This window comes from Chiloscyllium plagiosum, unplaced genomic scaffold (assembly GCF_037043375.1).
Source record: "Chiloscyllium plagiosum isolate Xiang-an unplaced genomic scaffold, Cpla_swu_hap1 HiC_scaffold_2, whole genome shotgun sequence".
NCBI classification, from domain to species: Eukaryota; Metazoa; Chordata; class Chondrichthyes; order Orectolobiformes; family Hemiscylliidae; genus Chiloscyllium; species Chiloscyllium plagiosum.
The window spans coordinates 101125071-101141168 of NW_028270140.1; the positions used below are offsets into that span (position 1 = coordinate 101125071).

The window sequence follows — 16098 nt, forward strand, 5'->3', positions numbered from 1 at the left end:
CCTCTGTTTTCTCAGATTTCTCTCTCTCTCTTTCTCAGATTTTTGCAGACCGACCCTAACTTTGAGGTCCAGTAATTATTTTTAGGAAATCTGTCATCTAATCTTATCGTAGCTTCCTATGGACATTCCCTTCTCACAGCCCATCTCTATTCTATAATTGGAATTACTAAACCAATGAAAGTATAACCACTTACAAAATCTGACATTCTAGCATCCTGTACAGTTTATCTACCATCAATAGAGTTGTGTGGTCATTGGTTATGTGTGTGCACCTTCCTCTCAGTAAAACTACTCGAGCACCTTCTAAGAGCAAAGCCACCCAAGCTTGTTTTCAGCAGAATTCAGAGCAGGCGACACGAGTCTTCCATCTTTACCTTGAATTAAAGATACAGTCCCAAACATAACAATTTTATAAATTTCCTATTTATAACTTAGTCCAAGAGATTCCTCACAATGTAGATTCCATCCTCTTGAAATTCTGTCATTAACTCAAAGTTTATCCAGCCTCAGGCGCTTAACTACAATAACACTAGAGTGAAAGTTAATTGAAGTTTGCCAGAAAAAATAACCATTCTCACAAGGAAAACTATTTTAAGCATTGCACTCAAATGATGGTATCATCCTGTTTTTGTCAGGAAAATAAGTTAAATATGCCTCTATGTTGAGATGTTCTTGGCAGTCAGTGTTAATACATTTATTCCATGCAAATTCAGGGAAGATGTGGTGTCTAGATGATGGCTTTGATGACAGATTGCTGATGCCTAACGTTAAATACTAACCTTATTAAACATTGAGTGAACGCTATCTCACTTTGAGATTTGAATAGATTCTTGTACTTTTCCTTGGTTGACTGAGGTTTGATCAGTGACTTAACATGCGATATGATTTGCAGCTTAAGAAAACAAAAAACCTTTTTTATGTTAACAGCAACTCACAGAGGAGAAGTAATCTGCAAACTTAAAGTTTATATTTATTTTTCCATCAGTCTTAATTGTTTTCATGAGGTTATCTTACTTCATAATCAAAAGTTATGAAGTCGACTACCAACAAAGCATCTCATGGGCAGCTTTTTTAGGTTAGTGAAAACAATTCAATGCAATCTGATAGTTCATTATTTATTAATGTCAAGTTGATTTAAAAAAAGGTTCTGCTGTTCGCAGTAAAAACAGTCAGAAAGTGTCAAGTTTATCCAGTAATCCTTGGCCCTCCTTTGCGAGCAGAAGAGTAAGAATTGTACATATGCAGTAAAGTATGAATGTGGTTTCAAGGCTAATATACACGCATTCTATCTGTGAATTCCAAGCCACCATTTCTTCAGTGTTGGAGGGGCTGTTGACAAAGGGTTCATAACTTGGGGTTAAACCCAGATCTATCAAATTTCTAAATGATTGGCAAACTGAAATGGAGTTACACTACATTAGATTACTTACAGTGTGGAAACAGGCCCTTCGGCCCAACATGTCCACACGGGCCCGCCGAAGCGCAACCCACCCATACCCCTACATTTACCCCTTACCTAATACTACGGGCAATTTAGCATGGCCAATTCACGTGACCTGCACATCTTTGGACGGTGGGAGGAAACCGGAGCACCCGGAGGAAACCCACGCAGACACGGGGAGAATGTACAAACTCCACACAGTCAGTCGCTTGAGGCGGAAATTGAACCCGGGTCTCTGGCGCTGTGAGGCAGCAGTGCTAACCACTGTGCCACCGTGCCGCCCACATGTGACAGGTTATTCTGCTCTCTTGCATTGCACTCCCAGAATGACTGATTGCTATCATCTCAGGTAAAATAGAACTTCAAAATAAATAAAGTGCTTTTTCAGCCAAAATTTGGCTTTGGCTTCTCCTTTTCTGAGTGGCATGCTGGTGCAAAATCCCATACTGCTCCAAAAAACACACTGAAGAATAGCTTTTCCTATATCCTATTATACCCATACACTTTATTATAATTATCTTTATAACATAATTTTTTAACTTTGCCTTTCGTACTTATATTTTAATTGCAACAAAATTTAATTTTATGGAAACATTGCATTTAATAAATTTACATCATAAACGTAGCAGCATTCCACAGAGTTAAGAATATGAATAGGGCATTTGAAAATTCATGAATCAGTATCTCGTCAAAAGGAAGTTTCTTTTGTAGACATTTGTCCCTTACCTTTTTGTTTGTTTCTAATTCTGAAGGTTGCTTTTTCACTATGGGCCTTTACACCATTTCATTGTTTGTTACAATACGCACATTGAAACATGGCATTCAGAATGATTGTAACGAGAAATACAGCTTAATGTCATTTCTTTAACTCCGTGCCATGTTCAAATAATGATTACAATATATATGTCCCACTTGATCCTGAATGTAACAGATTCATTAACTGATTGCAACTGTGTTTCTTTCATCCTATTGTTTGGAAATACTATGATAACCGAACACAGATTCCATGCCGCCCAATTCCTTGTTTTCTGTTACCATCTTCACCAGAATCAGTAACTACCTCAATGTGGCAATTCTGCAATAGCCATATGAAGTCTCACTCATGAAGGAATAGGAATGGACTCTGTCGGCACAGCCACTGACAGCTTGTGGTTAAAGTTTGTGCGAAGATTTGTAGCTCGGGTGCTCGTTGTTGTGGTTCTGTTCGCCGAGCTGGAAGTTTTTGTTGCAAACGTTTCGTCCCCTGGCTAGGCGACATCATCAGTGCTTGGGAGCCTCCTGCGAAGCGCTTCTTTGATGTTTCCTCCGGTGTTTATAGTGGTCTGTCCCTGCCGCTTCCGGTTGTCAGTATCAGCTGTCTGCTGTAGTGGTTGGTATATTGGGTCCAGGTCGATGTGTTTGTTGATGGAGTTTGTGGATGGCATGGCATTCATCCACAAATTCCATCAACAAACATATCGACCTGGACCCAATATACCAACCACTACAGCGGACAGCTGAAACTGACAACCGGAAGCGGCAGGGACAGACCACTACAAACATCGGAGGAAACATCAAAAAAGCGCTTCGCAGGAGGCTCCCAAGTACTGATGATGTCGCCTAGCCAGGGGACGAAACGTTTGCAACAAAAACTTCCAGCTCGGCGAACAGAACCACAACAGCTTGTGGTTAGCGTAGAGTTTTGCCACCATTTTCCTTTTTAAAAATTATTTTACAATTAGTTTATTTGGACTTGTTATGACACATGTCAATGGCCACCATAGCCTGAGTTGGGATTCCTGCATGGTTCTTCTGGCCCAGAGGTAGAGACACTAGCAGTGCACTACCATTTAATGCCAGGATATATCCAAATTGCAGACATAGGAAAGGAAATGAAGAGTGTACAACAAAGGTCTGAACTGAAAACTGCAATGGACTAGCTGGGAAGACTTGGAGGGTATTTCCTACAGATTACTCAAATTGTACGGTGAGGTCTGTATGGGAGGTCATGGGGTCTGCGGCCAGTGTGTGATTCTGCCAGACAGGAGTCAGCTCAAATGAATGTCCACTGCATGCATGAGCTGCCTTGACACTACGAGTGCCCTCAGGGTTAGTGCCGCTGTTTTAAGGCTCTGGATGGCTTTGGCCATTTGCTGGCCAGTAACGTATGCCAGCCCAGCAAGTTGCTGTCATCCATTCCACTCTTCCATCATCTAGCACATCAGCCACTCAAAGCCAGACTGGTGGAGGTACAGATACCTGAGAGATGATTCTGGAACTACAGCTACTACTCTTGATGGAGGAGAATTCTGGCTTGAGGCGAAAATGTCTCAAACCTAGACCAGGCTGTGGTAAAAGACAATTGACTCCCTAAAGTGTTAGGAAGGAATGGTCCTTGAACATCCATTAACCATTATGGATGTTATAAGTGAGTCATGCAACCAGTGGAAGAAATACATGGCTATCCAGGAGGAAGTTCAGTAAAAAGTAATAAAATAATTCTACAGAAGCTGGTATCCTATCACCAAGTCACTCTATATTTACTCGTGCAGAGTCCTTGATGTGATCCAGCTCCCTCAGAGTGAACAGGATGTCTGACAGTTCTGTTCTTTTTTTGTTGAAAAAGGGTGGTGAACCAGGTTAACAGCCCCAATCAGGGAACTCATATTCTATGAGGTCCACCTGGCTGCCCTCATTATAATCAATATAGAATGTGAAGCCAGAAAGTCACCAACTGACAGCAAATACACAACAGCAACTGACCCCTTTTCTAAAAGAGAGACTCAGAACTTTAGCGGCAACTGAAATACAGCTTCTTGCCCCAGAAGAATTCCATGAGTGTCCTTTATGACAAACTCTGGAGGAAGAAACTAACTGAGTGAACAACTCAACATGGTGGTGATCATTTGGTTCATGACCAGCACTGGAGCTTGTAGAATAGCCCATAGAGTGATCCTGTCTAGCACTGTAGATGAAGGCTGGCTTTGCTAGCTAGGACTCTTCAGCAGGGCTGAGATGGATTTCTAAGTAAGGGCGATGATGAGGTGCAAGATCTCCTCTGGCACAAATCCACCTGCCACCGATTGAGCAGGATTGACCTGGAATACCTATCATAGTCAATCATTATAGATGATGTCACAGGGTATCCCTTGTGATACTCTCACACCCTCAACAGGTTGACTGAGTCCATGCACAGGAGAAGGTCATCATGGACTGCCTTCACATCTAGCCCATCTGAGCCAAACCTGACAACATTCCTCTACAGGAAGCTCAAATCAAAGGGGCCCCTTCAGGACCCATTAAACTTAATTAGACACACTGCAGCAATACACTGAAGTCATATCCAGTCAGCAAACTGCATCTTGAGTCTTAATACTACCTTCTTGACGTGCAATCTTCTTCCCGACCTCTCCGCCTCCGCCCCCACCCCCTCTCCAGCCTATCACCCTCACCTTAACCTCCTTCCACCTATCGCATTCCCAATGCCCCTCCCCCAAGTCCCTCCTCCCTACCTTTTATCATAGCCTGCTTGGCACACCCTCCTCATTCCCGAAGAAGGGCTTATACCCGAAACGTCGATTCTCCTGCTCCTTTGATGCTGCCTGACCTACTGCGTTTTTCCAGCAACACATTTTTCAATACTACACTGGCAAAGATTCTGTAATCCATGCTGAAGAGGAAGACCAGGTTCAAGATTTTAAGACCTCTCTTTGGTAGGAGAGCTGTGACAGTTCTCAGCCACGAGAGGAACATCTCTCCGATTGTTTAACATTCCTCCAGGACCCGTGTGCATTTGTTCCGTCAAATATTGTAGAACACCCTGTGCATCTCCATGGTCAGCTGGTCCAGCCACAGAGATTTGTCTCTAGAGGACTGTCTGAGAGGATCAGCCAGCTCCTCTAGACTTCATGAAGCACTTAGAAACCTGGTGCCACCAGGGCCACCTGTCCTTGTCTCTCTCATTAGTGGAAATATCTTTTTCACATGCACTCTCCCCAGGTCTCTCAGGATTCTGTAAGTTTCAATGAGATCTCCTATCATCCTTCTGAACTCCATCAAGTACAGACCCAGTATCTTTAATTGCTAATCTTACAGTAAGCCCTTCCTTTCTGAGATCATTCTTGTAAACTTCCTCTGGACCACTTCCAGCGCCAGTATATCCATCCTTAGATACGGGGCCAAAAACTACTCATAATATTGTAAATGGAGTCTGACCATGGTCTTACACAGCCTCAGTAGTACATCTCTGCTGTTGTATTCTAACCCTTTTGAAATGAATGCCAACATTGCATTTGCTTTCCTATCTGCCAACTGAATCTTTATGTAACCTAAGAGAATCATGAAATGGGGCACTCAAGTCCCTTTATGCTTGAGATTTCTGAAGCCTTTCCCATTTAGAAAATAATCTACGCCTCTATTCTTCCCATCAAAGTGCACATTCTATTCCATCTGCCACTTCTTTACCCACTCTTCTAGCCTGTTCAAGTCCTTCTGCAGCCTCCCACTTCCTCAACCCCCACCTGTTCCTCCACCTATCTTTGTGTCATTTGCAAACTTAGTAATAATGCCCCAGTTCTTTCATTCAGTTCATTAATGTGTAATGTGAATAGTTGTAATCCCAACATGGACTTCTAGTTGACAGCTGCCATCCTGAAAAAAACCCTCTTTTTCCCTCCTCTCTGCCTTCTACCAGTCAGAAAGTCCTCTATCCATGCTACTACCTTGCCCCTCACACCATGCAACACCCTATCAAAGGTGTTATGGAAATCCAAATAAGGAAATGGGGTAGCATGATGGGTTTGGGGCTACATTGGGGCATGACAGACTCAGGGAAGCTGTATGAGGATAACTGTTGAGGCAGATGTTTTTACGTCCCATCTTCCTTTGCACTTTTCATCCACCAGATGCTCTCCCCATCCGATCTCATTGTCAGCTCTGATGCCATTGACTGTTGGTGGAGACTCCCTTTGAAGGATATAAGGCAGATTGGTGAGGGATAGGAAGTCATCTGGGTGGACTTGGCGGCCTTGTAGCAAAAGCAATTCTTCGTTACATGCACCACCTCCTTGCAAGTGTGGCACTGCATGCGTTCTGACAGATGCAGTAGGTGGTCCCATCAAATGGAATGGTAAATCACTCCTTGACAACCTCCTCCTGGGCCAGATTGATGATGTACACCTGGTGCTAGATGGAGGAAATTTGTTCAAAGGAAACCTGACACAAGTTAAATGTAAGAATAGTTTCTCCCGGGGCAAAAGAAAAGATTGTTCAGAGCAGTTGAGAAACTCAGTTATAAAAACAGTAAATATTGGTAAAACTCAGAAGAGAGAAAAAGAGTTAACGCTGAGTCCAAGGACTATGTTCTGAAGCAAAATCTTTGCTGCCAGACCAGCTGCGTTTCTCTAGCATTTCTTGTTTTCATTACAGATTCCAAGCATCCACAGTATTTTACTTTTGTTTAAGGAAATAGATTACCTCAGTGAGAGAGTTTATTTGTGGAAATCTCAGTCCATAGTTAGAAACTTGCCTTGGTTATTCAAAGCTGAGGAAGTCAAAGCTCTTTAATGACAAGGTTGAATAGCTCTGAAGCTAGAAGGTGCAGCTGAAGACTAGAAAAGATCAGAACAGGTGACAGCAGATTGATCTAAACCATTGGCAGGTAACAACAAGAACACTAGCAGTATAGTGGATTAGATAGGATGGACAGTGAGAGCCTTTCTCCTTGGATGGTGAAGGCTAACACAAGGGGACATAGCTTTAAATTGAGGGGTGATAGATTTAGGACAGATATTAAGGGTAGTTTCTTTACTCAGAGAGGAGTAGGGACATGGAACAGCCTGACTGCAACAGTAGTAGACTCACTGACGTTAAGGGCATTTAAATGGGCATTGGATGTACATATGGATAATTATGAAATGGTGTTGTTAGATGGGCATCAGATTATTTTCACAGGTCGGTGCAACATCGAGGGCTGAAGGGCCTGTACTGCACTGTAACATTCTATGTTACAAATCACATTTTATCTAATAAACATGATACTGATGTTGTGTCAATCCTTATGCTTTTAAAAGTATTTATTTGGAATATGAGCACAGGCAACCAAATTAAAACCCTCTACTCTGACCATTTAATTTGTAATGTTGGGGCACATTTCTGTGAGTTTTGCACCAAGTGCCTTGTGTAATTTGTGTAAATTTGGCAGAACTAGCATGAACAGCAATTTAAAACAAAGGTGATGAATGTTCAAAGCCACTTATTGTGTACATTCCACAGTCTTTTCAGCTCAAGTTTAATTTCCTCAAATCTGTTGAATCAAATCCCACCCACAAGATCTGGCAATGCCAGCAATACCCTTCTACCACCCCCACACCCTTCCCTGATACCACCCTTCTACCACCCACCCACCCTGCACGCTACTAAAGATACAGGGGTTGCCCGCTGAAAAGACATTTCAAATTATTACCATTTTCTTTGTGCACAGCAGGCAGGAGTTAGTACATTTTAAATGATTTTTTAAATTAAAAATTATGTAATTTAGGAAAAGACTAACTAGTGGATAGTAATGTAAGGCACAATGATAGGTGGAGGGGCAGGTAATATTGAACAAGTAGCAAGGCTGCAGGAGGACTTGGACAGATTTGGAGAGTGGGCAAAGAGGTGGCACAAGGTATGCGATGTGTGAAAGTGTGAGGTTGTGCACTTCAGTGGGAAGGATAGAGGTATCTAAATGGGGAATGGCTTCAGAAATCTGAAGCATAAAGGGACTTGAAAGGCCTAGTTCAGGATTCTCTGAAGGTTACATACAGCTTCAGTTGGCAAATCAGAAGACAAATGCAATGTTAGCATTAATTTGAAAACAGTTAAAATACAAGAGCAGAGATGTACTGCTCAGTCTCTATGAGGCTATGATCAGACTTTATTTGGAATATTGTGAGCAGTTTTGGGCCCTATATCTAAGGAAGGATATGCAGGTCCTGGAGACGGTCCAGAGGGGGTCCAGAGGACGTTTACAAGAATGATCAGCAATGAAGGACGTCCAATGGGGAGCAATTGAGGACTCTAGGTCTGTACTCGATGGAATTTATAAGGATGAGGAGGAATCACAATGAAACTTTAGAACTGAGATGAGGAGAAATTCCTTCAGCTGGAGGGTTGTGAATAGTTGGAATTAATTATTGCAGAAGACTGTGGAGACCAAGTGGATTTAAGACATATTATTCATTAGTAAGGGAATTGATGGTTACAGAGAAGACAGGAGAATGGGGTTGAGAAACATTTCAGCCATAATCGAATGCCAAAGTAGACTTGATGGGCCAAATGACCTAATTCAGATCCTATATCTTATGATCTTATGTAATTACTAATTGGTTGAGCATAGCTTTTTGAAACCATTTTCAGTGATTTTAAATCAGGCTGGTCACAGGTAGATGTCTGGGTGCCCTCATTGAAATTGCTTACTTTTTATGATAAACCATTTTCAACTGGTTCATGAGAACTGCACCAGGACACCACTCTTACACAATTCAAAAAATACTTTGAGTTGGAAAGCAAAAAAAAAGCATGCTATTACATGGCCTTCATTCATTGGTCCATGAACTTACCATAAATTTGAAGCAACTTCCATATCACACCCAAAGTGGAAATGCCATCTCCGTAGAGCTTTGCAGCCAGTGTGGCTGTTCCAGTACATGGCAGAAGTGTTTGTTGTCAGCACAAATGATATGCAAAACAAAATCTAGGAAATTGTGGCTTTCAATTGTCCAATTCTGTGACATGGAAAGTACCAGTTACTTTCACCCTAATTCCTTGCCTATGCAGTTTCACAAATAGGTTGCTCAAATCCTTGTTTAATAAGTGATACTTCCTGTGTGGGCTTTGACAGTGAATAATCTCAAAATGTAAAAACCGCTTTATGAAAGGACCCTGTTATAGGAACTAGCCTATTTTTATTGACTATCCTTCTGCTCCAACCATGAATGTACATGTCCCCCTGAATGTCAGCAGCCTATTCTAACTTTGGGATCATCACAGTGAAGCTTAAACTTGGCTGGATCCAGTAATCAAACATGATAATTCCAGCAGGGGTCACTGGATATTAGTTCAGAGTAGGAATCCTGATTTTCCTCCTCCCAGCCCAGGAAACAATGGTTGAATTGTAATCCATCTGCTGCCAATCCTGCTGGAATCAGCTAACACAGCAGTGACCAGGAATCAACCCGGTTCAGCTATTCACTGGCTTAACCAGATGAGTCATCAGGAGAGGCCTTTCAATTCCTTTTCAGACAGAAACATAATATAAGATTAAACCATAAATCAATGATGATGACAAATAAATGTTTTTAACGTCATACAAGTTTAAAGAATATTCTGGTTTTGTAATCTAAGGCTATATGAAAATCATTAAAAAGATACTGCAACTTTAAACTGATTTACTGGCAGTTCTACTGTGGCACCTTTTAGGGTAGTGTGAGGAGGGGTTTAGGTCTGCCAACCGTTTGGCTTCAATTGAATGGTCTGGTTTTCAAGTGTTGCATTTTAATGTTTCAAACATGTGGACAATTCACCAATATAACAACTTGAAATAGAATTTTTTTTTAAAAATTCTGCTTTTCTTAAACAAAATCGAAGGTTATTAATGTTAATATCTGCATTTATATTGTTCTTTTAACTTCTACTTAATTATCCTGTAAATATAAGCATGCTCAAAGTATTTGTGTTGTTACACCTGTTTTCCAGAACTTATTGGATGTTTTCCATGGTTTGATGATTCTATGACTGTTTAAGGAAAAGAAACTTAGCAGCATGAACTTAACCGTAAGCTCCCAGACGGCAAGATCCCATCATCTCAGTTAAAGGAATAGTATGTCAAAAAAAAAGCTAAAAGAATGTAATCTTGGTTGGAAGTGAGGCTTCAGTCATACAGAGACAGGAATTTTTGGTTCAGTTATGGGCACTGTGCCTTTGGTCTTGCAGGCGGAACAGCACGGAATCGGCGGAACAATACCAGGAATTAAAAGATTAAATTGTGAGGAATGACTGCAAAAAGGAAATACTGTCCTATGATGAGAAGATTTTGGATTGATCTAACCAAGATTTTTTTAAAATGTCAAAAAGTTTCGAGAGGGCATGTACAGAGAATTTATTTCCTTCGATGGGAACCTGGTACTGCTGAATTGGAATCAAGAAATAAAGTGCCCTATATACTCCTGTCAAAGTAATGTTTCTCCACTCTCTCCCATCTGTTTGCTCTTGCAACGGCCACATCAAAGACTATACCTTCCCACATCACTATACATGAGATATATGGAAAATGAAAGATTTCTTTGACCAGAAGACAGCGTAGATTTTTATACAAGATCAACTATCACTTCAGTATATGAGGTACAACCATTTCCATTTCCTTATTTATTATTCCTGAAAGTTGGACTGACTCCAGTTTCTCTATAGAAACTGTTATGACTTACGTGTTTCCAACTTGCACTCTTTTTGTTTTCAGATTTTCTGCATCCACAGGATTTTGTTTTTAATTGTACCCCAAATTAATATCTTGTCATTACAGGTGGAACTTTGTATAGAATTTCTTGAAGTCATGCCAGGAATTGTCTAGTTACATCATGGGCTCAGCAGTGAAATTCCACACTGTCATGGAAGAATGTCTCCACATAAATTTCCCTGGCTACATTTGGCAATATAGTGTGAGAGTCCTGTGAATTATGTCCTGTTCAGACATTTGGAGTTATGCAGCAGGCTACAGTCTAAAAAACACTTGCCTCCCATTTGTGATGCTCAGGAGGTATTACCCTCCTCCTGACTGTTTACTTTCAAGTTGCAGCTAGCCATGTGCAATCTGTATGTTGGAAGCCAGAGCCACTAACATGGTTGAATATATAAGCATCTTATAAGCACAATTTTTAAACCATAGGCACAAGGACAAGGCAATTGTAAATTTCAATTATTACATTGACATCAATTTGAAAATTCGGCAAATTTACTTCAATCAGATTGTGCTTTTTAAGCAGGATCAATTAAAGGACATTCAAAATACCAGCGCACCAGAAAATGCTGACAGATGGATCCTTTTAAATTTGAACGTATTTATTGGAGTCAATATTTCAAATGTGCATGACTGACAGGAAGTCTCAATTGATAGCGATAATTAGGAAATCAGTCCTTATATATTATGTACAGTGGGTTAGAGTTTGGTTAACCCTGATTTTTGGGTGTGCAAGTTACAATCAATACCTCTCTACACCCATTCAGGTTGAGGTGGACAACATGTAAACCTCAGGTACCCACCTCATCTGTGGGTTTGTGGTAATGACCTGATTGCCTGCTGTGTTGATGTTCTGTTCCTGAATGCAGCCTATGTTTCAGCAGAAAGTAAAAAACCCAGGCAACATTCTTTGTAGGCTCTGTGGTCTAGCCAGCATGCTTTTCTTAAAGCAGGCAGTATCTTCAAGTGGAACTGCACAAGACTATTACTGCACAGTAAGTTAGTGCAAAGATAAGGGCAGCAATAGGATTCTGTAATGATGGATGAAGTGCTGGAGGCATTAGTGTTGCAGATTGGTGGGAGATACCATGGCTCCAAGTTCCAGGACACCCTTAGTGACCGCCTTTGGAATGAGTGGAACAGATGGTTGGGAAGATCTAGACATGGAGTCTGAATCAAAGTGGATTGAAACAGCACCAAAAAAAAATTGAATTAGCTCACACATAATCAACTGCCATGGGGAGTGTAATCGAACAGAGAGGCAGAAGGATGCAGATACAAAGTTCCTTGAAAGTGGAGTCACCGATAGATAAGAGGGTTGAGAAGGTATTTAATACACTTGCTTTCATAGGTCTGAGTATTGATTATAGGAATTGGAATGTCACATTTCAGCTGTACAAGACATTGGTGAGGCCATATTTGGTGTACTACATACAATTCTTGTCAGAAGGATATTATTAAACTGGAGTAGGCACAGAAGAAACTTACAAGGATGTTGCTGGTACTGGAGGGTTTGAGTTATAGAGAGACACTGAATAGACTGGGCTTTTTCTCTGGAGTGTCTGAGGCTGAGGGATGACCTTATAGATGTTCACAAAATCATGAGGAGCATAGCTAAGGTGACTGGCCAAGGTCTTTTCCCCAGGGTAAAGGAGTCAAAAACTAGAAAGCATAGGTTAAAGACGAGATGGTGAGAATTAAAATGGACCTGAGAGGCATCTTTGTCACATTGAGGGTGGTGCATATATGAAACAAACTATTAGAGGAAGTGATTGAAGCAAGTATAATTACAAAACTTAGAAGACATTTGGACAAGTACATGGATAAGAGAGATTTAGAGGGATATGGGTCAAATGCAGGCAAATAGGACTAGTTCAGTTTGGGAAATCTGGTTGGCATGGATTGAAGAGTCTGTTTCCACGCTCTATGACACTATGACTCTATGGCAGTGAGTTAATCCTGACTTGACAGCTTCTATTTGCTATAACACCAACCGTTCATGCTATTCACTGCACTATACCCTGATCACTTACGCAGTAGTACTTCCTCTACGCAGGACTCACACCTAACATCCAAATATTCCCCTTCACCCTCATTCTCACCCATGTACTGCTGATTCACACTTCTTCTCACTGGTTCCAGATATCTACAGCTTTTCATGAAACAGGTGCATCATCCAAATACAATCACAGCGAAATGCAATAGCACACAACAGATGGGCAAAAAGCAGAACTACTAGGGTAAACTGAATGTCTATTAGCTCTGAGTCTAAAGGTGATGGTTCTCTGCATCATGAGCTGGCTGCAATGGGATCCATGGCACCAGCTTTGCTGAAAAAAATGAGAATAACAAAATTTTCCTTCCTTATCCCCTTTCACAATATCCAGAATAGCCTGTAATGTTTTCTGTCAAGAACAAAACACAGATAGGCTGAGTGTAAATCTCTTCCAATCCCAACACCATTTTCCTCATACAAACCTCCTCTTCTGAGTTTTTACTTTCAGAAACTGAAAACTCACCCCTGTCTAATCTCTAAAACCTGAGAGGAGGAAAGAGAGTAAAGTCAGTACATTAACGGCTCACATCAATTGTTTCTGTTCATGGAATGAGGGTATCACTGGCAATTTATTATCCATCCCAATTGGTTTATTGGGCCATTAATAGTCAACCATATTGCTGTAGGTCGGGTCTCACATCTGGCCAGACTAGGTAAGGATGGCAGATTCCTTCCCTAAACGATATTAGTTTTTTTATGACTATTGACATTGGCTACAAGAGTCAGTATTGGGCTAACTTTTTATTCAGCTTTTTATTGAACTCAAATTTCATCATTCACCATTGTGGGATTTGAACTCATGTTCTAGAGCATTAGCCTGATTTCTGGATTGATAGTCCAGTGACATCTTCATATGTCACTGCCTCCCCTGTCTAACACTTACAGCACCTTTCTTACATGCTGACAATGCATGTGCCTCAAGAGATGAGTGTAACATTTGGACAGCACCAGGTGAGTCATCTGAGTAAATGAGGTTAAGCTCTTTTGTAACTCACTGGATTTCAAGGTGGTAGATGAGTGCTGCTACAGAGAACTCAAATGAGGAACTTGATGGAGAAACAATGATGGACATGTACATCATAGAATCACTGCAGTGCGGAAATAGGCCATTCAGCCCATCATGTTCACACTATCCCTCTGAAGAGCATCCCACCCAAACCCACCTCACCTTATCCCTATAATCTGCATTTCCCATGGCTTATCCACTTAGACTGCTTATTCCTGAACACTATGGACAATTTAGCATGGTCATTCCACCTAATCTGCACATCTTTGGACAGGGGGAGCAAACCAGATCACCCAGAGGAAACCCACACAGAGAAGATGGAAACTCAACACAGTCACCCAAGGCTGGAATCAAACCCGATTCCCTGGTGCTATGAGGTAGTATTGCTAACCACTGAGTCACTGTGCCACACCAGATACTTGTGTACTCACTGGCAAGACAGACAGCCTGTGATTGTTAGTAGCATGGAAGGATCTAACATCAACATTCCAGACAGCATCATGCAAAGCTTTCCTTCACTACAGTGTCTATTCCATCTCCTCATTGTGCTGCAGATCCAGTGACCCTGCACCAACGAATCATCAGTAAATAATGTGGGGGCAAATGTTCATCATCCAGCTTACGACTGCAGGATCACAGAATCTGGCTCGTGTGTATAATATCACATTCTCTGGAACACCATGGAGAGGCCATGTGGGTTGCACAGAAGATGGCTTACAGTGCAGAGGACATATGCAGAGTGACACATGGCCTTCATGCAGAGTTAATACAAACATGTATCAGAGAACAACTAGCCCAGTCAATTTGAAACATCAATATATTGACAGTTTATGTTATGTCCTTGGCTGGGACCTAAGACATACCACACTTTTTCACCACACTTTTTTCTGCTTTTGTGCCTGCTGCTGAAAACAGAAATGGTGCAATAATTTAAATCTTTCAAAACTTACCTCGAGCATCAGGGCCCTCCATTTCTGTTTTCAGCAGCAGGAAGATCGGGAGCTTGGACCAGGGCCTTCCAGGAAAGGTGAGTCACTAATTTAAATCTTTAAAACCTTACCTCAAGCATCAGAGCCCTCCATTTCTGTTTTCAGCAGCAGGAAGATCGGGAACTTGGACCAGGGGCCCACCGGGAAAGTTCATTTTCACCTTTAACCATAGACCTCTAGTTGGGCTTGATTCGTAGAATAGTTACAGTAAGATTATTGTATTTATACATATTTACCAAAGTCATTGATTGTAGAATCTTTTTTCTCTGATGATTGCCACAGAGATAATCTCTGTGGCAGAGGTTAAAAGTGTGTCAGTACCCAAAATGAAAGTATCTCAAAATAATTAGAGCTGCAAATTGGAATGTTATTATGCATCTGCCCTTTCAAGGTTTTCCTACTGGAAACACCTAATCACACAATCACTGTTAGGATGTGCAATGAAAATGACAAGGGAGAGTCTAGATTAGAGTGGTGCTGCAAAAGCACAGCAGGTCAGGCAGCATCCAAGGAGCAGGAAAACCGACGTTTCGGGCAAAAGCCCTTCATCAGGACTGAAGGCAGGGAGCCTCCAGGGTGGAGAGAAAAAAGGGAGGGGGGGTGGAGGTGGGGAGAAGGCAGCAAAGAGTACCAAAGATAGATGGGGCTGGAATGAGGGTGATAGGTCAGAGAGAAGGGTGGGGGAAGGTAGCAAAGAGTATAATGGGCAGATGAGGGTGGGGATGAAGGTGTTAGGTCAGAGAGGAGGGTGGGGTGGATAGGTGGGAAGGAAGATTGACAGGTGGGACAGGTCATGAGGATGGTATTGAGCTGGAAGGTTGGAACTGGGGTAAGGTGAGGGGAGGGGAAATGAGGAAACTGGTGAAGTCCACATTGACGCCATGGGGTTGAAGTGTTCTGAGGCGAAAGATGAGGCATTCTTCCTCCAGGCGTCAAGCTGTTAGGGTATGGTGGTGGAGGAGGTCCAGGACCTGCATGTCGTTGGCAGAGTGGGAGGGGGAGTTGAACTGTTGGGCCACGGGGCGGTTGGGTTGATTGGTGCGGGTGTCCTGGAGATGTTCCCTAAAGTACTCTGCGAGAAGGCATCCAGTCTTCCCAATGTAGAGGAGACCGCATCGGGAGCAACGGATACAA

General features: G+C 41.8%; 1 long non-coding RNA gene across 3 annotated transcripts in view; it reads right to left on the reverse strand.

Moving 5' to 3' along the window:
• The window catches only part of LOC122559732 (uncharacterized), a 217816-nt gene that overhangs the window by 78076 nt on the left and 123642 nt on the right, over positions 1-16098 (reverse strand). Inside the window, exon 1 of one of the 3 annotated variants that reach the window (XR_015760958.1) lies at positions 6896-7000. The exons of the other annotated variants lie outside the window; for them this stretch is intronic. This is a non-coding gene — a long non-coding RNA (uncharacterized LOC122559732). Of the gene's footprint in view, positions 1-6895; positions 7001-16098 lie in introns of those variants that run through there. 3 annotated transcript variants of the gene reach the window in all.